This window comes from Hyperoodon ampullatus (assembly GCF_949752795.1).
Source record: "Hyperoodon ampullatus genome assembly, chromosome: 17".
Taxonomy (NCBI): Eukaryota; Metazoa; Chordata; class Mammalia; order Artiodactyla; family Ziphiidae; genus Hyperoodon; species Hyperoodon ampullatus.
The window spans coordinates 18,519,548-18,542,022 of record NC_136930.1 but is presented as its reverse complement, the minus strand read 5'-3'; positions in this window follow the sequence as shown (position 1 = coordinate 18,542,022).

Genomic DNA, 22,475 nt, shown 5'->3' with positions numbered 1-22,475 from the left:
ATAAACAGAGGAATTTATTAAGGATTGTAAATATATCAGTTCTCCCTCAAATTATGTATAGATTCAATGCAATCCCAATTAAAGTCATAGCATCATTTTCATACATATTGATAAGTTTATTTTAAAATTCATATGCAAATGCAAAAAGGCCAAGATAAGGCAAGGTGATCTTGGATAAGAAGAAAGTCAGAGTATTAACATTACCAGATATCAACACCTATCAAAAAATCACAATAATTAATACTTTATGATATTGACACAGGAACAGAAAAACTGACCAACGGCATGCAATAAAGAGTCCAGAAAAAGAGTCATGTATACAGCCATCTACTTAGGTGACATTGCATTGCAGTGGAACAAAAAGTTATCCTAAGGAATCTGAATCCTTATGTCCTCAATACACCAAAATTGATTCCAGATGGAGTGCAGAACTAAATATGAACTATAATACAATAAAGGTTGTAGAAGATAATGTATGTGAATATCTTGATGACTGATATAGTAAAGTTTTCTTAAAGAGAAAACAAAAAGCATTAGCTTAAGATAACACTAATTATTTGTACCTCATAGAAATTAAGATCTCCTGTTTATCAAAATATTTCATGAAGATTAAAAGGCAGAGAGGGTGAAAATATTTGCTATATATATTTTTATATAGGAAAAATAAACTGAATATATAACAAACTTCTACAACTCAATAAAAAGATAGATGACCTAACAGAAAAAAGTAGGCAAAACCTTTTTTCAGGCATTTCACAAAAAGGATATCCAAATGGTTAATAGACACATGTAAAGGTGATCAATACCATTAGCCATCAAGCACATGCAAATTAAAACCATGATGCAGCAAATATGTACAAGATCTACATGAAGAACACTACAAATCTCTGATGAATGAAATCAAAGAAGAACTAAACAAATGGGGAGATATTCCATGTTCTTGGACAGAAAGACTCAGTACTGTCAAGATGCCAGTTCTTCCCAACTTGATTTATAGATTTGGTACAATCCCAATGAAAACCTCAGCAAGTTACTTTGTAGATATTGACAACCTGATTCTAAAGTGTGGATGGAGAGGCAAAAAATCCAGAATAGCCAATGTAATGTTGAAGGAGAACAAAGTCAAGGACTCACACAGTCTGACTTGGAAACTTAATGTAAAGTTACAGTAATCAAGAAAGAATAAACCAGTGGATCAATGGAACAGAATAACGAGCCCAGGAACAGACCAACATAAATATAGTCAACTGATTTTTGACAAAAGAGCAAAGGCAATACAATGCAGCAAAACATAGTCTTTTCAACAAATGTCACTGGAACAACTGAACACCTACATGTTGATAAAAGATGAATCTAGATTCATAAAAACAAAAATCAGACCTTACCATCCTTCACAGAAATTAAACTGGATTATAGACCTAATTATAAAATGTAAGACTATAAAACTCCTAGAGGATAATATGGGAGAAAACCTCGATGGCCTTGGGTGTTGCAATAACTTTTAAATACAACATCAAAGGCACGATCCAGGAAAGAAAAATTGATAAGCTGGATTTCATTAAAACTAAAACTGTGACAAAAAGGTGTCAAGAAAATAAGAATATAAGCCATAAACTGGGAGAAAATATTTGCAAAAGACACATCTGATAAAGGATTGTTATCCAAAATACACAAAGAGATCTTAAAACCCAACAATAAGAAAATGAAGCACTGATTTAAAAATGGGCCAAAAAACTTAACAGACACCTCTCCAAAGAAGACAGATGACAAGTGAGCATATGAAAAGAAGCTCTACATCACATGTCATCCGAAAAATATTAAATTAAAACAACAGTGAGATACCACTACACATCTATGAGAATAGCCAAAATCTGAAACACTGACAACACCAAATGCAAGCAAGGGTGTGGGACAGCAGGAGCTCTCACTCAATTGCTGGTGGGGATGCAAAGTGATACAGACACTCTGAAAGACAGTTCTGTGGTTTCATACAACACTAACATACTCTTAACATAAAATGCAGCAATCAATCACTCTCCTTGGTAACTTCCCAAAGGAGTTGAGAACTTATTGTCCATACAAAAACCTGCACACAAATGTTTATAGCAGCTTTATCCAGAAATTTGGAAGCAACCTTTATGTCCTTCAGTAAGGGAATGGATTAATAAACCATGACATATCCAGACAATGAAATATTATTCAGTGCTAACAAGAAATGTCCTATCAAGCCACGAAAAGACATGGAGGAACCTTAAATGCATATTATTAAGTGAAGGAAGCCAATCTGAAAAGGCTATATACTGTATGATTCCAACTATATGACATTCTGGATAAGGTAAAACTGTGGAAATAGTAAAAAGATCATTGGTTACCAGGGGTTAGGGGGTGAGGATAAATAGGGAGAGCACAGAGGATTTTTAGGGCAGTGAAAATACTCCATATCATATTATAATGATGGATACATGTCATTACACATTCGTCCAAACCCATAGACTGTACAATACCAAGAGTGAACTTCTGGGTGAATACGATGTGTTAATATAGGTCTTCAATAGTAAATGTACCACTGTGGTAGAGCATGTTGACAATTGGGGAGGTTACATGTGTGTACGGGCTGGGGATAAGGGAAATATCTGTACCTTCCTCTTGGTTTGCTGTGAACCTAAAGCTGCTCTAAAAAATTAAAGTTTAAAAAAAGAGATTAAATGAAACACACAAGCACATAAATGCACATATTAATACGTACAATGACATCACTATACACCTACCAGAAATGCTGGGGGCAAGTTCTGCAAGTGGGAGAATAAATTGGTACAATCTCTTTGGAAAGGTATCTAAAAGTATCTCTTAAAACAAAAGATATAAATACCTTATGCCACAGAAAATATATTAGATACTGAAAATGTGTATATATATGCAATGGAACACGTGTACAAAAATTAACGATATCGTTATTTAACATAGTGAAAAACTGGAAACAACCCAAATATTCATGAATAGAAGAATGTAAATAATTTTAGAATATTGATACAGTGGAATGTTGCATGACAATGAACATTAGTAATCTACTTCTACAGGCAACAACATATATAGTTTCACAGACATAGCACTGAGTGAAAGAAGCCAGATGTAAAAATATATACTATACGATTACATTTCTTTAAATGTGCTAAGCAGGAATAATCCGTGTAATGAAAGTCAAAATCGTTCTCTTTGGGGAAGCTGGGGGAAGGTGATGCCTAGGAGAATTCAAGGGAAGCTTCTAGTAATATTGTACATCTTGATCTGGGTGCTGGTTACAAAGACTGATTAACATATCAAGATAATTGAGCTGAACACAAGATTTTATGTACATAAATTTTTTGTTATGCATTATACATTGATAGAAAAATTAAAGAAAAAGCAGACATCACTTCAAAGACAAAGGATACACAACATTTTCTCTTTTTCATGATTGTATAACAATGACTAAATTCAAGTAGTAAACCAATCTAATAGACCAAGGGGAAGGTAAGAGGAAGAACCATGCTTAATCCTTCAATAAAAATTGAACAATTTCTATTACTTGTCAACAGATACTTTCTTATTAAGCAGCCATTGTTCATGGATGCCAATTTCTTTCAGTTGATATAACAATTTCCTTCTGTAAGTAAATATTGCTTATCTTAAATACAGGCACTACTTTACAAATAAATTCCCAAGTCATAAAGAAGACTCAACTCAGCCAACATAACACCACTATTAAAAAGTAAACCCAAGGGCTTCCCTGGTGGCGCAGTGGTTGAGAGTCCGCCTGCCGATGCAGGGGACACAGGTTCGTGCCCCGGTCTGGGAAGATCCCACATGCGGCGGAGCGGCTAGGCCCGTGAGCCATGGCCGCTGAGCCTGCGCGTCCGGAGCCTATGCTCCGCAATGGGAGAGGCCACAACAGTAAGAGGCCCATGTACCGCAAAAAAAAAAAAAAAAAAAAAAAAAAAAGTAAACCCAAAGTACACACTTCTCTTGCCATGAACCAAATTCACAATGTTCAGCTTATCTGTAGCAAAGCCTGAGTGAGTTTTATTCTCCTCTTGATTCTATACACCAGAGAGCCTCTTCATGCCAGCTGGCTGCAGTAGAAGCCAGACACAGAAATGAAACAGCAAATTATAAAGCCACCGATGCTGACTCCCTCTTAAACCACCTGCCCTGTCATAAAATGTCATACTGTTCCTCATTCCAGCACTCTCCTCTTGGATTGGCGACCTAGCATTTTAATGTCATGCTCTCCGTACTGTAATAACAACAAAATGAACCAAGTTTTCTAAATCTACTCCCTAGAGGGGGGCAGGCACAGATAGTCTTAAGCTTTGCACACTGTTACCCAGGTCCTGAGCTAACTTTGTTATGGTCACTCTGATTATTAATACTTTCCTGGCTAATCAGTGTCTTTGAGGCCCCTCTCCAGAAGTTTCCATGACTAAGCACATTTAGCCATAGCTAAATGTGTGGCTATTTTAGTTTCTTACTTACCCCATTCCTTTAGCAAATTTAGCATGAAAGACAGACAGTGTCCTGTGGGGCAGCGTCACTATTCTATGCTGCTCTGGGCAACCTGCGACTTGGGTCATAGACCCCATGATAGTTTTATGATCATGAATTAAAGAGGGTTTATTTGTTCCTAAAGAGAGGCACATTCATTTGTTCATTTTGTGGGTTGAGCATAAGAAATATCCCTTTTCCTTTAGTTTAATATTTCATATTGATGAAGCATAATGTATAGCAGGACCTGCTCTGATCCATACATTGCCTGCATCTATCCCAAAAAGCCAATAAATACAATCCCGAATTTTAGTAGCAATTGAAAGAATTAAAAAATCTTAGCAGTGAGCAGAATTTATATCACATTATGAAAGAAATTTAGAGATGAAGACTAAAATAGATCCATGACTTGCTCAAGATCAGACCACAACCAAGTTGGTATTACGTAATATGCCTCTATTTTATTAGTTTATAAAAGAGGTAAGCAGAGAAACAAATGGAAAACTGGGGAGAAGAATATTCTCAAAAACATTTTACATTTACTCAAAAGTAACAACTTTTTTTTTTTTTTGCTTTATAACAAATTTAATCAGTTATACATATACATATGTTCCCATATCCCCTCCCTTTTGCGTCTCCCTCCTACCCTCCCTATCCCACCCCTCCAGGCGGTCACAAAGCACCGAGCTGATCTCCCTGTGCTATGCGGCTGCTTCCCACTAGCTATCTACCTTACGTTTGGTAGTGTATATATGGCCATGCCGCTCTTTCACTTTGTCACAGCTTACCCTTCCCCCTCCCATATCCTCAAGTCCATTCTCTAGTAGGTCTGTGTCTTTATTCCTGTCTTACCCCTATGTTCTTCATGACTTATTTTTTCTTAAATTCCATATATATGTGTCAGCATACAGTATTTGTCTTTCTCTTTCTGACTTACTTCACTCTGTATGACAGAGTCTAGATCCATCCACCTCATTACAAATAGCTCAATTTCATTTCTTTTTATGGCTGAGTGATATTCCATTGTATATATGTGCCACATCTTCTTTACACATTCATCCGATGATGGACACTTAGGTTGTTTCCACCTCTGGGCTATTGTAAATATGGCTGCTATAAACATTTTGGTACATGTATCTTTTTGAATTATGGTTTTCTCAGGGTATATGCCCAGTAGTGGGATTGCTGGGTCATATGGTAGTTCTATTTGTAGTTTTTTAAGGAACCCCCATACTGTTCTCCATAGTGGCTGTACCAATTCACATTCCCACCAGCAGTGCAAGAGTGTTCCCTTTTTTCCACACCCTCTCCAGCATTTATTGTTTCTAGATTTTTTGATGATGGCCATTCTGACTGGTGTGAGATGATATCTCATTGTAGTTTTGATTTGCATTTCTCTAATGAGTAAAGATGTTGAGCATCCTTTCATGTGTTTGTTGGCAGTCTGTATATCTTCTGTGGAGAAATGTCTATTTAGGTCTTCTGCCCATTTTTGGATTGGGTTGTTTTTTTGTTATTGAGCTGCATGAGCTGCTTATAAATTTTGGAGATTAATCCTTTGTCAGTTGCTTCATTTGCAAATATTTTCTCCCATTCTGAGGGTTGTCTTTTGGTCTTGTTTATGGTTTCCTTTGCTGTGCAAAAGCTTTTAAGTTTCATTAGGTCCCATGTGTTTATTTTTGTCTTTATTTCTATTCCTCTAGGAGGTGGGTCAAAAAGGATCTTGCTGTGATTTATGTCATAGAGTGTTCTGCCTATGTTTTCCTCTAAGAGTTTGATAGTGTCTGGCCTTACATTTAGGTCTTTAATCCATTTTGAGCTTATTTTTGTGTATGGTGTTAGGGAGTGATCTAATATCATACTTTTACATGTCCCTGTCCAGTTTTCCCAGCACCACTTATTGAAGAGACTGTCCTTTCTCCACTGTACATTCCTGCCTCCTTTTTTTTTTTTTTTTTTTTTTTTTTTTTTTGCAGTACACGGGCCTCTCACTGTTGTGGCCTCTCCCGTTGCAGAGCACAGGCGCCGGACGCGCAGGCTCAGCGGCCATGGCTCACGGGCCCAGCCGCTCCGCGGCATATGGGATCTTCCCGGATTGGGGCACGAACCCGCGTCCCCTGCATCGGCAGGCGGACTTTCAACCACTGCGCCACCAGGGAAGCCCTCCTGCCTCCTTTATCAAAGATAAGGTGACCATATGTCCGTGGGTTTATCTCTGGGCTTTCTATCCTGTTCCATTGATCTATCTTTCTGTTTTTGAGCCAGTACCATACTGTCTTGATTACTGTAGCTTTGTAGTATAGTCTGAAGTCAGGGAGCCTGATTCCTCCAGCTCCATTTTTCGTTCTCAAGATTGCTTTGGCTATTCGGGGTCTTTTGTGTTTCCATACAAATTGTGAAATTTTTTGTTCTAGTTCTGTGAAAAATGCCAGTGGTAGTTTGATAGGGATTGCATTGAATCTGTAGATTGCTTTGGGTAGTAGAGTCATTTTCACAATGTTGATTCTTCCAATCCAAGAACATGGTACATCTCTCCATCTATTTGTATCATCTTTAATTTCTTTCATCAGTGTCTTATAATTTTCTGCATATAGGTGTTTTGTCTCCTTAGCTAGGTTTATTCCTAGATATTTTATTCTTTTTGTTGCAATGGTAAATGGGAGTGTTTCCTTGATTCCACTTTCAGATTTTTTATCATTAGTATATAGGAATGCCAGAGATTTATGTGCATTAATTTTGTATCTTGCAACTTTACCAAATTCATTGATTAGCTCTAGTAGTTTTCTGGTAGCATCTTTAGGATTCTCTATGTATAGTATCATGTCATCTGCAAACAGTGACAGATTTACTTCTTCTTTTCCAATTTGGATTCCTTTTATTTCTTTTTCTTCTCTGATTGCTGCGGCTAAAACTTCTAAAACTATGTTGAATAAGAGTGGTGAGAGTGGGCAACCTTGTCTTGTTCCTGATCTTAGTGGAAATGGTTTCAGTTTTTCACCATTGAGGACGATGCTTGCTGTGGGTTTGTCATATATGGCCTTTATTATGTTGAGGAAAGTTCCCTCTATGCCTACTTTCTGCAGGGTTTTTATCATAAATGGGTGTTGAATTTTGTTGAAAGCTTTCTCTGCATCTATTGAGATGATCATATGGTTTTTCTGCTTCAATTTGTTTATATGGTGTATCACGTTGATTGATTTGTGTATATTGAAGAATCCTTGCAATCCTGGAATAAACCCCACTTGATCATGGTGTATGATCCTTTTAATGTGCTGTTGGATTCTGTTTGCTAGTATTTTGTTGAGGATTTTTGCATCTATGTTCATCAGTGATATTGGCCTGTAGTTTTCTTTCTTTGTGACATCCTCGTCTGGTTTTGGTATCAAGGTGATGGTGGCCTCGTAGAATGAGTTTGGGAGTGTTCCTCCCTCTGCTATATTTTGGAAGAGTTTGAGAAGGATAGGTGTTAGCTCTTCTCTAAATGCTTGATAGAATTCGCCTGTGAAGCCATCTGGTCCTGGGCTTTTGTTTGTTGGAAGATTTTTTATCACAGTTTCAATTTCAGTGCTTGTGATTGGTCTGTTCACATTTTCTATTTCTTCCTGATCCAGTCTTGGCAGGTTGTGCATTTCTAAGAATTTGTCCATTTCTTTCAGGTTGTCCATTTTATTGGCATAGAGTTGCTAATAGTAATCTCTCATGATCTTTTGTATTTCTGCAGTGTCAGTTGTTACTTCTCCTTTTTCATTTCTAATTCTATTGATTTGAGTCTTCTCCCTTTTTTTCTTGATGAGTCTGGCTAATGGTTTATCAATTTTGTTTATCTTCTCAAAGAACCAGCTTTTAGTTTTATTGATCTTTGCTATCGTTTCCTTCATTTCTTTTTCATTTATTTCTGATCTGATTTTTATGATTTCTTTCCTTCTGCTAACTTTGGGATGTTTTTGTTCTTCTTTCTCTAATTGCTTTAGGTGCAAGGTTAGGTTGTTTATTCCAGATGTTTCCTGTTTCTTAAGGTGGGATTGTATTGCTATAAACTTCCCTCTTAGAACTGCCTTTGCTGCATCCCATAGGTTTTGGGTCATCGTGTCTCCATTGTCATTTGTTTCTAGGTATTTTTTAATTTCCTCTTTGATTTCTTCAGTGATCACTTCGTTATTAAGTAGTGTATTGTTTAGCCTCCATGTGTTTGTATTTTTTACAGATCTTTTCCTGTAATTGATATCTAGTCTCATAGCACTGTGGTCGTAAAAGATACTTGATACAATTTCAATTTTCTTAAATTTACCAAGGCTTGATTTGTGACCCAAGATATGATCTATCCTGGAGAATGTTCCATGAGCACTTGAGAAAAATGTGTATTCTGTTGTTTTTGGATGGAATGTCCTATAAATTAAGTCCATCTTGTTTAATGTATCATTTAAAGCTTGTGTTTCCTTATTTATTTTCATTTTGGATGATCTGTCCATTGGTGAAAGTGGGGTGTTAAAGTCCCCTACTATGATTGTGTTACTGTCGATTTCTCCTTTTATGGCTGTTAGTATTTGCCTTATGTATTGAGGTGCTCCTATGTTTGGTGCATAAATATTTACAATTGTTATATCTTCTTCTTGGATCGATCCCTTGATCATTATGTAGTGTCCTTCTTTGTCTCTTCTAGTAGTCTTTATTTTAAAGTCTATTTTGTCTGATATGAGAATTGCTACTCCAGCTTTCTTTTGGTTTCCATTTGCATGGAATATCTTTTTCCATCCCCTTACTTTCAGTCTGTATGTGTCTCTAGGTCTGAAGTGGGTCTCTTGTAGACAGCATATATATGGGTCTTGTTTTTGTATCCATTCAGCCAATCTGTGACTTTTGGTGGGAGCATTTAGTCCATTTACATTTAAGGTAATTATCGATATGTATGTTCCTATTCCCATTTTTAAAATAGTTTTGGGTTCGTTATTGTAGGTCTTTTCCTTCTGTTGTGTTTCTTGCCTAGAGAAGTTCCTTTAGCATTTGTTGTAAAGCTGGTTTGGTGGTGCTGAACTCTCTCAGCTTTTGCTTGTCTGTAAATGTTTTAATTTCTCCATCAAATCTGAATGAGATCCTTGCTGGGTAGAGTAATCTTGGTTGCAGGTTTTTCTCCTTCATCACTTTAATTATGTCCTGCCACTCCCTTCTGGCTTGTATAGTTTCTGCTGAGAGATCAGCTGTTATCCTGATGGGGATTCCCTTGTGTGTTATTTGTTGTTTTTCCCTTGCTGCTTTTAATATGATTTCTTTGTGTTTAATTTTTGACAGTTTGATTAATATGTGTCTTGGTGTATTTCTCCTTGGATTTATTCTGTATGGGACTCTCTGTGCCTCCCGGACTTGATTAACTATTTCCTTTCCCATATTAGGGAAGTGTTCAAGTATAATCTCCTCAAATATTTTCTCAGTCCCTTTCTTTTTCTTCTTCTGGAACCCCTATAATTCGAATGTTGGTGCGTTTAATGTTGTCCCAGAGGTCTCTGAGACTGTCCTCTGTTCTTTTCATTCTTTTTTCTTTATTTTGCTCTGCAGCAGTTATTTCCACTATTTTATCTTCCACCTCACTTATCCGTTCTTCTGCCTCAGTTATTCTGCTATTGATCCCATCTAGAGTATTTTTTATTTCATTTATTGTGTTTTTAATTGATGCTTGATTCGTCTTTAGTTCTTCTAGGTCCTTGTTAACTGTTTCTTGCATTTTGTCTATTCTATTTCCAAGATTTTGGATCTTGGAAATAGAATCTTGGATCATCTTTACTATCATTATTCTGAATTCTTTTTCAGGTAGACTGCCTATTACCTCTTCATTTGTTAGGTCTGGTGGGTTTTTATCTTGCTCCTTCTCCTGCTGTGTGTTTTTCTGTCTTCTCATTTTGCTTATGTTACTGTGTTTGGGGTCTCCTTTTTGCAGGCTGCAGGTTCGTAGCTCCCGTTGTTTTTGGTGTCTGTCCCCAGTGGCTAAGGTTGGTTTAGTGGGTTGTGTAGGCTTCCTGGTGGAGGGGACTAGTGCCTGTGTTCTGGTGGATGAGGCTGGATCTTGTCTTTCTGGTGGGCAGGTCCACGTCTGGTGGTGTGTTTTGGGGTGTCTGCGGACTTTTTATTATTTTAGGCAGCCTCTCTGCTAATGGGTGGCATTGTGTTCCTGTCTTGCTAGTTGTTTGGCATAGGGTGTCCAGCACTGTAGCTTGCTGGTCGTTGAGTGAAGCTGGGTGCTGGTGTTGAGATGGAGATCTCTGGAAGATTTTCGCCGTTTGATATTATGTGGAGCTGGGAGGTCTCTTGTGGACCAGTGTCCTGAAGTTGGCTCTCCCACCTCAGAGGCACAGCACTGACTCCTGGCTCCTCAATTTGGGATGATTTGTTGTCTATTCATGTATTCCACAGATGCAGGGTACATCAAGTTGATTGTGGAGCTTTAATCCGCTGCTTCTGAGGCTGCTGGGAGAGGTTTCCCTTTCTCTTCTTTGTTCTCACAGCTCCTGGGTCTCAGCTTTGGATTTGGCCCCGCCTCTGCGTGTAGGTCGCCAGAGGGCGTCTGTTCTTCGCTCAGACAGGACAGGGTTAAAGGAGCAGCCTCTTCGGGGACTCTGGCTCACTCAGGCCGGGCGGGAGGGAGGGGCACGGAGTGCGGGGCGAGCCTGCAGCGGCAGAGGTCGGCGTGACGTTGCACCAGCCCGAGGCGCGCCGTGCGTTCTCCCAGGGAAGCCGCCCCTGGATCCCGGGACCCCGGCAGTGGCGGGCTGCACAGGCTCCCGGAAGGGCGGTGTGGACAGTGACCTGCGCTCGCACACAGGCTTCTTGGCGGCGGCAGCAGCAGCCCCAGCGTCCCACGCCCGTCTCTGGGCTCCGCGCTTTCAGCCGCGACTCGCGCCCGTCTGTGGAGCCCCTTTAAGCAGCGCTCTTAATCCCCTCTCCTCGCGCACCAGGAAACCAAGAGGGAAGAAAAAGTCTCTTGCCTCTTCGGCAGCTCCAGAGTTTTCCCGGACTCCCTCCCGGCTAGCTGTGGCACATTAGCCCCTTTCAGGCTGAGTTCTCGCCGCCAGCCCCAGTCCTCTCCCTGCGCTCTGACCGAAGCCCGAGCCTCAGCTTCCAGCGCCGCCCGCCCGGGCGGGCGAGCAGACAAGCCTCTCGGGCTGGTGAGTGCCGCTCGGCACCGATCCTCTGTGCGGGAATCTCTCCGCTTTGCCCTACCCAGGTATGTGGGGAGTTTCTTGCCTTTTGGGAGGTCTGGGGTCTTCTGCCAGCGTTCAGTAGGTGTTCTGTAGGAGTTGTTCCACGTGTAGCTGTATTTCTGATGTATCCGTGGGGAGGAAGGTGATCTCCACGTCTTACTCTTCCGCCATCTTACCCGGAAGTGTCAAAAGTAACAACTTTTGAGACAACTAACTTAGGCAACACTTCCTTGCCAGAATGATATTTAGTAGAATATATTATGTGTATTTATATGTATATATGTATGTATGTATATTTGTATTGTACAAGTATATATATATGTACATATATATTATACATGTACTTATATGATATATATGTATACATATATCCCATATGTGTATCATTCTTGTATATATATTACTTTTTGAGAACTGAAAACTCACAAAATCCTCAGAAATTTCAGAGAGCATGCCACTCTAGACTAGAACTTTTTTTTTTTTTTAGAGTTTGCCTTTTTAAAAAAAATTATTATTATTAATTTTTTTGGCCACACTGCCGCTTGCAGGGATCTTAGTTCCCCAACCAGTGATCGAACCCGGGCCCTCGGCAGTGAGAGCGCAGAGTCTTAACCACTGGACTGCCAGGGAATTCCCCTAGCCTAGAACTTCTTAAGCCAAGACCCAAGAACTTTGGGAGATCTCAGGAGTTCAAAGGGTCTGTGAACCAGATGATATTTATGAAGTATTTTGTATATGTATATATATGTGTACATTTCTGCATTTCTGGAATATGATGAGTTTATAGCTTTTACAAGATTCTCAAAGGAATCTTTCACCAAGAACATCTTAAGCATCAGTGTTCTATACTCAATTTTGTATTATTTGCTCAGGCTTACCCAGCAAGAAATTTTTTATTATTATTATTATTTTGTTCAAAATATAAACTTCTCGGATAGAATAATCTATATTCTGTATTCTTCAGTCTTAACCTTTTCACATATAAAATCTGGAGAAATGTGAGTTAATCTGAGTTCCTCAAATTTAATTAATCAGTTTTGCTGAGTCTAATAGAATTCTTTCCAAAGTGGTAGTGCATGTCTAAACTTGCAGACTACCCTTCAAGGCCCAAATCAATTCATATAACCATTACCAAATGGTATATTTCAATTAACTGTATCACACTGACACTTTTACATGAATTACTATAAGGAACAAATTATACTGACTGTTGCCAAACAAACATTTTTCACTTTTAAAGTTTGTTGATCTTCTAATAACATTACCTAAGAGTGTTATAAATCTGTCATATCTATTTGCTTATTTTTTTTGTTTATATTTTGTCTAAAATATAAGCCTGGTGAAGGCAAACAGTGTGCGGTAGATACAGTAGACTGGCCCATATTTCTTCTGTCCCAATTTACTTCTGGGGTGACTTCTTATACTGCAAAAGCCAGAAAGCTTAAAAAAATACAAACAAACAAACAAAAAAAACCCAACTTTTCCAGGACACATTCCAGGTAAGTTTTCAGATGTGACTCATGTTCTTGAATCATTTGCATGCATCTATTTGAAATTGAAGTTATGTTACTTGGGGAAAGAAGCAGAGATTGTACAGGGTGTCCAAATTTTGCTGGTGCAGACCTAGCAGATCTGATGTGACTTTGGAGCCAATGGTTCTAGTAGTTGCTTTCCGATCTTGGAATTACAGCTAACTAAGGTTCTGAGATCTGCACTCATCAATTAGACAAGTCTTCCTGATTCTCCATCTTCTCTTTTTAAAAAATAAAAATTCTACATAGTTGAGATGTACAACATGATGGTTTAATCATCATCTTTTTGACTGTAGCAGAGATGGTGGTCAGTCATGGGGACTCAGCCATTCCAACGTTTTGGAAAGAGCCAATTCCTTGTATTAAATCCATTTTTGCTGAAAATAGAGTGGTTTCTGTCTTTCATAATTCATTTCTGACTCATATGTGGGCACTCAATTTTTGTTGACTGAATGAATACAGTTCTAAGGAAGCATAAAATACATTCAAAAAGGAAACACATTACAAAGAAAGTTCACTTGTTGGGTTCCCCAGGAATCAGACCCTAAGACAGAAATTGTACAATTACTTCATGGGCAGGTGCTCTCAGCATCAACCCCGGGATTGGCCAGTGACGGAAGTTGAATTGTGATGTATCTGCAACAAAGGCATCAGCCAATCATACTAGGGAAGCTCTAGAGCTAGAATGGATCTTATGAGCTGGGGAGAGTGACAGGCTGTTATGCTCTTGTATCAACTAGTAACTGGATGTGGACTGACATCCTCCTGAGAGGTGTGATCATGGGGTAGGCTGTGTTCTTCTTGGGCTAGGGCAAATCCCAAAGAGGACTTGCTGACTCAGCTGAGAGTTGTCAGCCACCAACATTCCAAGCCGGTGGGGAAAAGGGTCATTTAGTTATGGGAACAGGTAGGGGTGGATTGGGACAGGAACTATGGCTTCTATCTCACAAAGATAGCATTAAGGAAGAAGAGCCATGTGACTTTGGACCAGCAAGCCTGGATTTGGGCACCATTTCTTTCACTTGCTGGCTTTGGGAATTTGGACAAGTCATTTAACTCTCTGAATTGGTTTCTTCATCAATAGAAAGATAATAATAACATATTACTATATAGTAATAATAATAACACATGTTAATGGTTTACTGTAATATATTCAAAAGAGCCTTGCAATCTGCAGATCATACTATTAAAATTTCAGTTATGCTTTTACAGAAAGTTTGGCTCAAAATGATGATTTAAGTCAGTGCTCACTTTAGCCATACACACGCTAAAAATTGTAATAACAGGAATAATATAGAAAAAATTGCAGAGAAAGTAAATCAGAGAAAGACAGAAATATGATTAAGGTATGTTTCATTTATTCTTACATTTATGAATTTATCAAATGACACGTTATTGTGAAAACATTCTGTGAAAAGACTCAACTATTATTAGGACAGGCATGACATGCAATGTTTGAACATGGGTAGACACTGACCTTCTTTGATTTAAAAGAAAATAAACTATCCAACCTTTTTTTGCCAGTTCCAATGTTACTATACATCGACAGGCCTGGAAGGGTTATCAAGAGCTTGGTTCTCAAAACTAATCCCACACTCACTAAACTTTTCATCACTGTTATGTAGCATATAATTTTCTTTTTAAAAAAAGACACCATATTAAAACCAGGTTGCCCTGTAAACTTTTCAACACACAATCTTCCACAGCTTTACTTATGTCTCAGGATTCAATGCAGTAATCAAGATCCTATGATGTACGTGCCAAAGACAGCACGACAGTGGGGTAGGGGGTCAATGTTTCATACCACCTACACAATTTTCTTTATATTTCTGAGACAGCTCCTACTGTCAGGAGAATTGATGGTCACAAAATAGCCACATAACTTTTACTCTCTGTACATAAAAGTTAAGAATCAGTTTGGTTGACTCTTCTCCAAGTTGGCAAACAGATAAATAAATAACCACCCTCAGGCTAAAACTATGGCATACCTCTCTTAAAAAGTGGCCAACTGCTGGTTTAGTGAATATTGTGCTAAATTCTCTTGCTCTCATTACCTTCTAGGTGAGCTTTTTCCCCCCTTTCTTTGTGATGTAAAAAATACATGTAAAAATGGGTACATATTAAGCAATTTTAAGACCTCTCTTATTAACTCTCTTGTAGCTACTAAGTTAACATTTAGTTTCTTGAAAGATTTCAAGTCAAATAAGATTAGAAAAAAATAATGAAATGCAACGTATGGAATAGAGCCTCTTCTTTTTTTTTAACATCTTTATTGGAGTATTGCTTTACAATGGTGTGTTACTTTCTGCTTTATAACAAAGTGAATCAGTTATACATATACATATGTCCCCATATGTCCTCCCTCTTGCATCTCCCTCCCTCCCACCCTCCCTATCCCACCCCTCTAGGTGGTCACAAAGCACCGAGCTGATCTCCCTGTGCTATGCGGCTGCTTCCCACTAGCTATTTTACATTTGGTAGTGTATATATGCCCATGCCACTCTCTCACTTTGTCCCAGCTTACCCTTCCCCCTCCCCGTGTCCATTCTCTTCATCCGCGTCTTTATTCTCATCTTGCCCCTAGGTTCTTCGTGACTTCTTTTTTTCTTTTTTTTTTTAGTTTCCATATATATGTGTTAGCATACTGTATTTGTTTTTCTCTTTCTGGCTTACTTCACTCTGTATGACAGACTCTAGGTCCATCCACCTCACTACAAATAACTCAGTTTCATTTCTTTTTATGGCTGAGTAATATTCCATTGTATGTATGTACCACATCTTCTTTATCCATTCATCTGTCGATGGACACTTAGGTTGCTTCCATGTCCTGGCTATTGTAAATAGAGCTGCGATGAACATTGTGGTACATGATTCTTTTTGAATTATGGTTTTCCCAGGGTATATACCCGGTAGTGGAATTGCTGGGTCATATGGTAGTTCTATTTTTAGTTGCTTAAGGAACCTCCATACTGTCCTCCATAGTGGCTGTATCAATTTATATTCCCACCAACAGTGCAAGAGGGTTCCCTTTTCTCCATACCCTCTCCAGCATTTATTGTTTGTAGATTTTTTGATAATGGCCATTCTGACCAGTGTGAGATGATATCACGTTGTAGTTTTGATTTGCATTTCTCTAATGAGTAAAGATGTTGAGCATCCTTTCATGTGTTTGTTGGCAGTCTGTATATCTTCTGTGGAGAAATGTCTATTTAGGTCTTCTGCCCATTTTTGGATTAGGCTTTTTGCTTTTTTGATATTGAGCTGCATGAGCTGCTTGTAAATTTTGGAGATCACTCCTCTGTCAGTTGCTTCATTTGCAAATGTTTTCTCCCATTCTGAGGGTTGCCTTTTCATCTTGTTTCTGGTTTCTTTTGCTGTGCAAAAGCTTTTAAGTTTCATTAGGTCCCATTTGTTTATTTTTGTTTTTATTTCCATTTCTCTAGGAGGTGGGTCAAAAAGGATCTTGCTGTGATTTATGTCATAGAGTGTTCTGAATAGAGCATAGAGCCTCAGAGGAAAGATGGGAAAGCTAGATTATCAGTAGATTACCATATCCAAAAGTCATGGAAAACTAGCCAGATTAAATGAAAATACACCACAATCACCTCAAATTGCAAGCTCTATAACTTATCTATTTCTGTGAATCAAACCACCCCAAAACTTGGTGAGTTAAAAGAACAATCATTTTATTTGCTGATTATTTGGGCTAGGCCCAGCTTGTTAGTTCAGTGGCTGGTCTTGCCTGTGGTCACTCTCGTGGCTACAGTCAGCTGGTGGGTCAGCTTCGAGCCTCAGCTGGGAAGGCTCATGTCTGCTCCATACAGTTTTATCCTCAAGTGAGCTAGGCCAGGCTTTTACATGGCAGCAGTGTTGCCAAGAGCAAGATAGCCCAAGCCCCAGTTCAGAAGGGCTTTTCACATGTCTGCTGGCATCCCACTTGCTAATGTCCATTCATCACAGAAAGTCACATAGCCAAGCCAAGATCAGTGAGAGAGGACTACACAAATGCAGGCATTATCCATTTGGGGCCATCATAGCAACAATCTACCATACAAACCAACTAAATTCACTCAGGTGGCATGATTAGTGAGAACAGAAACAAAACTGAGCCATCCACATATGAGTGTCAAACCTATGGCTCTACTACTAACTAGCTATGTGACTTTAAAAAGACCACTCTGTGTGTCTCAGATTCCTCTCAGGTAAATGATATAAAGATAGAGATAATGAGGACCAGGGTAGCACACACGAAAGTTAAGGTTTATGAATTATTAATTGTACAAATAATAGAATAAAAATAGATTAAATTCTTGTGTTTTATGCTAAAAATTCCACTGAATTATCCAATAGTTTTATTATTGTTTAGAACTGTAAAATGTACACATTTTCTACACCACCTAATATATATGAAAGAGAAATCTAATGTACAATCTTTAAAAGCATGTGTTGTACTGCAAACATCCTATTTAGAGAATTTTATCTGTTTTTATAAAATCATCATGAGAAACAAGCCGTAATTTTGGTTCAGATTATATGCTGCTGAACTTTCCCCCAGGACTGCTCCTAATACGCACATACAGTTGACCCTTGAACAACAGGGGTTTGAGCAGTGTGGATCCACTTACATGCAGATTTTTCTCCAATAGCAAATACTACAGCACTACACGATCCACAGTTGGTTGAATCTGTGGATGCAGAACCATGAATACAGAGGAACCGTTTATGGGAAGGGCTGACTATCAGTTATAACTGGATTTCCCACTTCACAGAGGGTTGGCACCCTTAACTCCTGTGTTGTTCAAGGGTCAACGGTACTGCGTTTCACTCAGAGGGCTTTTTATGGAATGTAAATAAGTATCCTTTCAATGTCAACGGTTGTACAAATAATTGCTACACCATTAGGCCAGCTCACCAAATCAAGTTTTTTTTTTTTCCCGTATTTAAGCCAAAACTATTCCCTGAAGTTCTTAAACTGTAGTGCATTAGGTAGGGAGAAGGATATGCCACAGTAATGAAAATATCCACAAGTTAACCTTTAAACAGTTTAGCTGGTATCTTTCTCAGTGAAGGATGAGTAGGTCGTGGCTATGGCTCCAGAAATCCAGAAAAATCCACAGTTAAACACGAGGTTGCCATGGGTGCTCCAGATGTCAACGTCTTCAGCCATTAGGAAGGAAAAAGAAAGAGCCAGTACACTGCAAGGGTCTTCTTATTAAGTGAATTGAATGTTGTACACATTATTGCCATTTATATCCTATTGGTTAGAACCTAGCCTCATGGTCATACTTGGCCATACCTAGTCACAGGGAAGCTGAGAAATATAATCTGGCTGAGGAGCCATTTTCCCAGGAAAAAGGGGAATAGATGGAGGAGAGGCCAGTAATCTTCTCCATATGTGACATCTAAGTAACTACTTCTTATAAATGGAGTTCAAGTGTATTAAGGCGTTATTTATATTTCTCTAGATTCTGAACCCCTCAACTATATTTTAAAAAATTCTATATTAGGGCTTCCCTGGTGGCACAGTGGTTGAGAGTCCGCCTGCTGATGCAGGGGACATGGGTTCGTGCCCCGGTCTGGGAAGATCCCACAAGCCATGGAGCGGCTGGGCCCATAAGCCATGGCCGCCAAGCCTGCGTGGCCGGAGCCTGTGCTCCGCAACAGGAGAGGCCACAACAATGAGAGGCCAGAGTACCGCAAAAAAAAAAAAAAATTCTATATTAATTATCAAAAAGTATAGACTCTTAGATTTGAAAGTAAGAAGCAGCCTAGGGTAGGAATCTTCTCACTGGTTTTTCTGCAAGGTGGTCCCAGGTGCTGACTGGCTATTTCCATTGACAGAAAACCCCTATTGCATGATGTTACCCACTTCAAAAATCCTCATGCATGCCAAAATCTAACTCCTGTTAATTTCTGTTTATTTATCTTAGTTGTGCTTGTGGGACAACACAAAGAGTCTATTCTCTCTTCTATATGATATCCTAAGATTTTGTGAAGACTTTCTTTCCCCTTAATCCTTTCTTTTTCAGGTTAACTATCCCCTGTAAGTGTAAGAATTTCTGTTTGAGGTCTACCTGGATGAGTACACTTTGTGAGAAATAAAGCAGCTGTTTGAGAATGCTGAAGCAATAATATTTCTCCAAAAAAATACTAGATATTTATTTTTAAATGCTAGCTTATTTCCTAACTGTTTCCTCACAGTTTAACATGGTGATTACCCAAGTGTGGTCCCCAGACCAGTAGTCAGCAGCGTTTGGGAATTTTTAGAAAAGCAGAATGCAAATACTGGGGCCCAAACTCAGATTTACTAAATCAATTTCTCTAGGGGCAGGGTCCTGCAATCTGCTTTACCACATGATTCAGGCTGCTAAAATGGAGAAACATGGGACTAAGGAAATAGAAATAAGCTATGTGCATTGATTATTTATGAGGCAGAAAATGCTAATTAACTTACTAGTGACATACTTTTGTATTTACTAGAAAATAATAATTATTTATTTACTAAGTAAAGTAAGCCATCTTTTTGTAAACATATGTGAACTTCAGATCTTCTTGCTTCTTAAGTAATGATGGTAATAATCACATCCCCTGGATTCAGTGAATGGTTACAAGAGTGTCTAGGAGATTTCCTGATGATAATTTTCCTTGCTTTAATTGCTAGGTAAATATAATGGCTGTAATGAGTAAGCACAGAAAGAAGCCAGCTAAAGGGAATACTGTGTTTTTTACAATCCTCTTTCCTGATTTTCATTTGCTTGGCTTTATTTTCCAACTGGAAATGGTGAAGTCCTCAATATTTTGTGAGAGCAAGAAACAATGTTTACATGACCTACATAATTTACATGGTAAATTCCACCTCATGAGTGATTAAATTTTAACTTCAGAAACAATATTATCTTCCTGAGTTTTCAAACAAGAAAAGCCACCTTGAAACATGACTAAAGACAGCAGAGTCTTTCATTCAATCTTGAAAGTGTTAACAGATTTTTAAAATAATGATTAATTTTTATATATTGATTTAAATAATGATTCATTTTAAGTTTGAATAAAATGTTGATTATCTGCTATGTACCAGGAACTGATTCATGCCACCAGTGAAACCAGAACACTTTTCTCCCTTCTTCTGTGGTCTATAAGTCTGACCACTGTACAACTTTCATTACCTTCCAAAAAGGTTTGGACACGTGTGAATTCCTGAGAAATTGGAGATATGATAAGAGATAATGCAGGGCACTGCAACCCAGTAACATCAGCTTGTAAGAAATTAGCTTGACCTAAAAGAAAATTAGTAGACAAATATGAGTTTATCCAAAAAATATTTACTTCCATTAATTTCAGACTCCTGATGCTTACAATTTCATATAATTGCTATGTTAGTATGAGTCATTACTAAACATTATAGAGAAGAGAAACCCTTAAAAAGTTGGATTCCAATAAGCACAGTGGTAAGTAATAAGGAAACCATGTGGTAATTTGTCTTAAAATACATAGAAGGGGCGGCAGAGTATAATGGACATAAGCCTGGGTTTTGGATTTACACTGAACTGAGTTGATTCCAAAGTCAACCCAAGCATACTAACTTTGGACAGTTTACTAACCTAACTGGATACAACTTCAAATTCAATTTCTAGTTGTACTACCTCTGGCAAATTAATTGTTCTCTTGGAATAGTGTCCTTATTTGTTAGATGATTATTAAAATATCTATATCATAGAGCTTTTGAAAATAGTAAATATGATTATGTAAGTATAGCAGAACAGGATCCCTGAGCTATGTACCCTCCATGTCTGTCCTCAACCCTAGCTGGCTGAAGTGATGCTTGGAGAGTTGATCTGTATTAGCAAGAAAGAGGCCCTCCATGCTGAAGACTCCTATTTTCCTCTTGTCATGGAGAAATGGAGAGATGATTTTCCCTATATCACATACAAAAGTCAGTCTTTCCCTCCCCCCTGCCACAATGGACACCTAAGTCAAGCAGGTCTGAAGGAAATCTCATTTGAACAGTAAAAAAATTCTAAGGCATCCTCTGGACTCCAAGTATGTTCCCTATAAGCTAGATGGCTGCGTTCTCTCTGATACGTATTACACTTGCACACCCACTCAGATGTGGCAGGGACACTTGTCTAGAAACCACAATGCAGCAGAGTGCCAGTCACAGTGTAAACGTTCAAGAAAGTAGTTGGTCGTGTTGTAGGTGACCTTATAGACTCAGGGGCTGGTCTGACAGAAAGAGAGAGGAAGTATTGCTCCCAAGCACATTTACTCCTTAAGCTCTGGGGTGGAGACAGATCCTGGGTGAGAATGAAGATGAGGAGAGTGGATGTACAGACACCAGTTGTTCTCAGGATTTCTCATCAGCCCCTTACAAATAGGGCAAACCACAGGTAAATTCTGCTTCTCCCAAGTCAAAAGTTAGGAGAGTTCACTCCAGGAAGTATTTTATACTGAAAAATTTCACACTTCAGAATTATTATTAGTTGTACTTTTGCCCTGACAAAGACATGAAGATAAATCCATAGTATGGTTTATCTATTAAAAAAAGTTCCAAACACTGGAGAAATGAGGGGATTGAGTGTGCAAGGGTCTCATGTTGTGTGTTTTCTCATAGCAAGTTCTCAACAAATCACAGCTCTAACACCACAGAGGGGCCACATCTCTGTGTCATGCCTTAGGTGAGTTACTTATCATCTACAAGCATCAGTTTCTTCACCTGAAAATTGAGACTAATAAAGAGAATAAAATCCACAACATTGCAGGAAGGGAAACGTGTAATTTTTAAACAAAAGAAACTTAAGTCTTTTGATTCTGCTTTCCAATAGAATGGGGTGTTTTTATGTCCCTAACAGATGGAGGAGAAGGGACACCATTTCTAAGAATTTAACTATCCATATTTTAAGGAAAGGCTATAATTTTACGTTTCTGGAAATGCTTTATGCAGATGAAGTGTGGAGAAACAAAGGGAAGTGCTCTTTGTTTTAGCAAGTTCCTGAAAGAGCTTTTGGATGTACAAAATAAACCTTGAAATCACTTGAGGTAGAGAGTTAAAAGCTTAAATTATTTTAAACCAGTGTGAAGTACAAACTGTTGTGCTCCAATATAAGATCAAAGACAAACCGATTTAAGAGTAACCCTATAAGGATGCCCATGTCCCAAAAATAAGACCATTGACTGTCACAGCAGATCTCTTAGTTTATAAGATCTTTCTTCCTAACTTCTGCCCTAACACCATCCA